Here is a 4,288-nt window from a genome sequence, read left to right on the forward strand (position 1 = left end):
TTTTTAGAAAAACATATGTTTGATAACCTCATTTCCATATGAATTTTTGGCCCGCTTGTAATATGTTTATGATATGTTTTGAAAGTGCTTAGGTTTTTTTTTTTTAGAAAAAAATATGTTTGATAACCTCATTTCCGTATGAATTTTTGGCCCGCTGCAAAGGTTTTTTTTTAAACAAAATCCCATAATTTATATATACTCTAATATACAACGTTTTGCTGTATTGCAAGTTGTACCATTTGCTTAAGTTATTGGCCCATAGAGTTGGCGAGTCATCACAATCTACATACGCGTCTCCTCTCCTTCCCTGTTACTTTACTTTTTTGTTTACAAAAACTACCCTACAGACCCCATCTCTCGCACAGCTCTCTATTCTTTTGCTTGGTGTTCTACAATTTTTGTGATAATATACAACATTTTGCTGTATTGCAAGTTGTACCATTTGCTTAAGTTATTGGCCCATAGAGTTGGCGAGTCATCACAATCTACATACACGTCTCCTCTCCTTCCCTGTTACTTTACTTTTTTGTTTACAAAAACTACCCTACAGACCCCATCTCTCACACAGCTCTCTATTCTTTTGCTTGGTGTTCTACAATTTTTGTGAACGGGGTTAATGGTGCTTCATGACGGCGATGGTCGCCGACCTCCGGAGTGCTTAACGACTGGATTAGGCTTTCGCCGCATGTGGCGGTGAGGATGGTGTATTCTGGTGGTGATTCAAAACGCCATTAAACATTTAGGTGATGTACGTGAATGTGTGAGAGAAAGTAAGCTATTGGAGAGAGAGAGTAGGAAAATGGTTGGTGGTTCGCGGTGGTTCACGACGGAGCTTAGGGTTTCGTCAATCCTCTCTCTTATCCGATCAAGACTCTGGTGAATCTGATGTAACACTTTCTTAATTATAATATAATCCTCATCTCTATAAATGTACATTGGTTGTTTAATTTTTAGGTTATCTTTAACAATGCATAAAGTTATTGGGTTGATTTGGATAGACACATTCTAAAACTGCGTGCGTGTGATGTTTAGGTGGACAATAGGTTTTACAAATAAGATTAAACAATGTCGTATGATTTGTTTTATACACAAGTTTAAGTTTTATTTTTATGTGTGTATTCAGTTTAAGGCTGTGGATTTGTGGTTTGAACTAGATTGCAAATTTGCGGTATGATTTGGGTTTGCGGCTAAGAATTAAGGGTTCGATTATGTTAGGTATTCAGTTTAAGATAGTCCCTGCACTCTATTGTGCTTTTGTTGATTTTTGGCTCTACGTATATCTGTTTCTGTTCTTCAATGTTATTGTTAGGTGACATATTGCTAAAGACTAGCAAACAGTTCGTTGCAGCATATTGTGCTTGAATGCAGTTACAATAGGCCTCTAACTAATAGTAGGGACACCAGTTAGGTATTTGTCTTTCTTTTTATTAAACTGACACATATTTTATTACATATTACTGAATTTTGTTTACCTTTGCTCAGGTTAAGTTAGAGCAGTGATCAAAGTATTCAATCATCATTCTACCCTTTGCATTGTGGTAATCAGTGTGTTCTTGAGACCTTATAAAGTTCGTGAGAAATATGTAGTATCTACATATTTCATGTTTGGAAGTACAGTTAAAATTAATAGATTTATTTGAATTGAAATATGAAAGTATTTTACTTTTGTAAGCAGATCATTGGTAAGCCTATTAGCAATTGGTTGTTGTTTCTTTTGGTAATTGTGATTTAAATTTATATCTTCATCTATGAAGATTTGCTTTAATTTCGAACCTAAGTTAGATAATATGAAATATTTGCTATAACTATATTCGGCTATGATAGTGGTCTGGTCTTTTCTCAACTGACCCATCTATAAATAAAGGGGTCAAAAGTTCCTTTCATAAAGCATTTTGTTTGTGAATTTGCAGGGGATCTGGGCCAAAGTTATGAGTCAGACATGAGCAAGCGTTGATTATCGGGTAATCGGGTGGGGGTATGGGTATATCACCAAATCCCACACCAGTCTCAACACCGTTGGTGAAAAAGTTGCCATTCAAAGCCAGGTCAAAGTAAGAACACCTCTTCTGTAATCCTGTATGGCTAAGCGTAGTGGTGGGAATATGACATACATTTTCTTATCCGCTCAACTTCTTATAATAATAATTCATTAAACAAAATTTATACATTTATATTATCAGTACAATATATCTGTTCTTTGAAATGTGCAAGTTGTTTAACGCGGCATGTTTTGGGTTCCCACAAAACATATTTTGTCTACTTATTTTTTTTCTTTATTTATCACAATAATAGATCAGTCTTTTTTACACATGCACTATAATTAATGCAATAAACAAGAATTTTCAAAAGTTATATGACCCATTTTTGTCTTTTGATCAGATCAGTTTGAGACAAAAGATAACCAAAATTGGCCCATCCAGTGTAAAAGTTAATTTGTTAATGTTTATCATGATTCAATGTTGCTTGTAGTCCATTGGCGTTGATCTTGATTAGATACGCAAAGATCAACAAGCTATTAAGGCCAAACTTAAGAACTCGAGGCTGAAAAAGAGGCCTTCTTTGGAGAAGGAATTGCGTGTAGTGATTGATAAAAGGGATAAGGTCTATAATAAACGTAAAGAAGGGATATGTTTTTAATTTCCATTGTTGTGCTTCAGACTTTGAAAAGGCTGTTTTTGATCATTTGTTGTCTTTTTTTTCTTTCCAGAATACTTACTTTTACCAAAACCGCTCCCTCTTGATTGATGCAAGAAGGCTGGCTATGAGTAAGGATGTTAATGCCCTTATAGAGCTTTCAACCTCAACGGTTTGTTAATTGCCTCCCGACGATTGTTTTGTACATCATTAATATAATACTTATATTCCCATTTCACAATATTCCGAACACTCTGAACATAGAGGGCACACTCGAGCACCGTTCTTCACTTACGGTTCAGTATCTTATTTTTTACATTTGATATTGCATACCCACTTTTAGAATGCACACTTACATTGTCTGATTTTTAAGCTTTATAAGCACATTCGAATACTTATATACGCTTATTGCAATCAGGTCGACTAATTCATGTCGGAGTGGAATGGTAGTAAAGCGTTCAGGGAAGATATAAAAAAGGAATATTGCAATCACTCGAGATTCGCTAGCTCACCAAGGATGGGTGTATGAGGAATCCTAGAGAGAAGCGTTTGCACAAGAATCACCAGCCCATGTTCCTGTTGAAACTAATCAAATCTGCTGTTGACCGAACGATCGAAATATCCTACATGGTGAATCCAAAAACGGAATTTAACAAATCCAACAACTTCTCTTACGCTATAGTTGTGGTTGTTGAGCATCCTTAGAGATGTTTGGTGATGGTTCAAACCTCACAGTTACAAACCCCGGTCCAAGTATCATCACAAATGCTTGCAGCAATGTGAAGTGTGTTGTAGCCATCATAACCATGGGATTGGAATTCGTTTGTTAGAAATGAAGACAGCTCCAGCAAAAACAGGAGTGATCAATCGAAAAGACAACCACATTTTATTTCAATGCACGTATTTGGATCTCATGTGAGTTGAACTTATGCTTCTTGAATCTGCCTTGGATTCTTTGTATTTAGTTTACTAGATGTATTCTTCATATGGAGAGTATGTAATTATATTCAAGATTTCTGAATTAGCAATGGTAATTTTAGGTTACGCTGGCAGATACAAGGAACAATAATGGAACCACAACAGCTTAAACGTTATAATTTTTGAGCAATTGCTGCCCACTTTGTTGATTATGTACTCTAATGATAGTTCAAGAGCCAGCTAGAACAGAAGGTGCAAAAAATGGAATGGAATGATCCTTTTATAAATGTAATTTTTGTTTTCGAGTGTTAATATAGAATCGGCTCTTTCGTCTCTACCGTTGTTCTTATGTGACGAGAAATATGATGAAACCTCATAATGCGATATATTATGTGTAAGCAAGAACTGCGTCTTAATTTGTAAGCCCCCGGCCGCATCGCGGCGGGGGCTTCCACCTAGTTAAATCTAAAACCCAACTAAAATTTAGTATAACATATATAGTTTTGGTCCATTTATGTCCAATTGATCTACCTATTGCTGACTTTATTCTATATATTTTATATTTAGGGCTTTAGAGGCAATTTTTCTACTCGTACAGGTCGATTGAGAACCCCTGAATTCTCAAGAACGGCCACCTGAGTATATTAAATATCTATAAATCTATAATCTATAATCTATAAATAATAATAAAGAAAAACATGCTTTGGCCACATGGCATGTGCTTAGGCTGCTTGAT

The 4,288-nt window shown here is 35.6% G+C and overlaps 1 long non-coding RNA gene across 12 annotated transcripts; it reads left to right on the forward strand.

Moving 5' to 3' along the window:
- The first annotated feature begins 230 nt into the window (after positions 1-230).
- On the forward strand, positions 231-3,887 carry LOC110919779. 12 transcript variants are annotated; one of them, XR_002581616.2, is made up of 7 exons: positions 237-1,408; positions 1,483-1,538; positions 1,911-2,051; positions 2,470-2,614; positions 2,708-2,806; positions 3,053-3,549; positions 3,675-3,887. It is a non-coding gene; the product is annotated as an uncharacterized LOC110919779 (long non-coding RNA). The 12 variants fall into 12 exon arrangements; XR_002581615.2 differs by having other exon boundaries at positions 2,470-2,601; XR_004881401.1 differs by having other exon boundaries at positions 231-1,215; positions 1,310-1,408; positions 2,470-3,549.
- The last annotated feature ends 401 nt before the right edge of the window (positions 3,888-4,288 follow it).

The sequence above is a fragment of the Helianthus annuus genome, chromosome 2 (genome assembly GCF_002127325.2).
Source record: "Helianthus annuus cultivar XRQ/B chromosome 2, HanXRQr2.0-SUNRISE, whole genome shotgun sequence".
NCBI classification, from domain to species: Eukaryota; Viridiplantae; Streptophyta; class Magnoliopsida; order Asterales; family Asteraceae; genus Helianthus; species Helianthus annuus.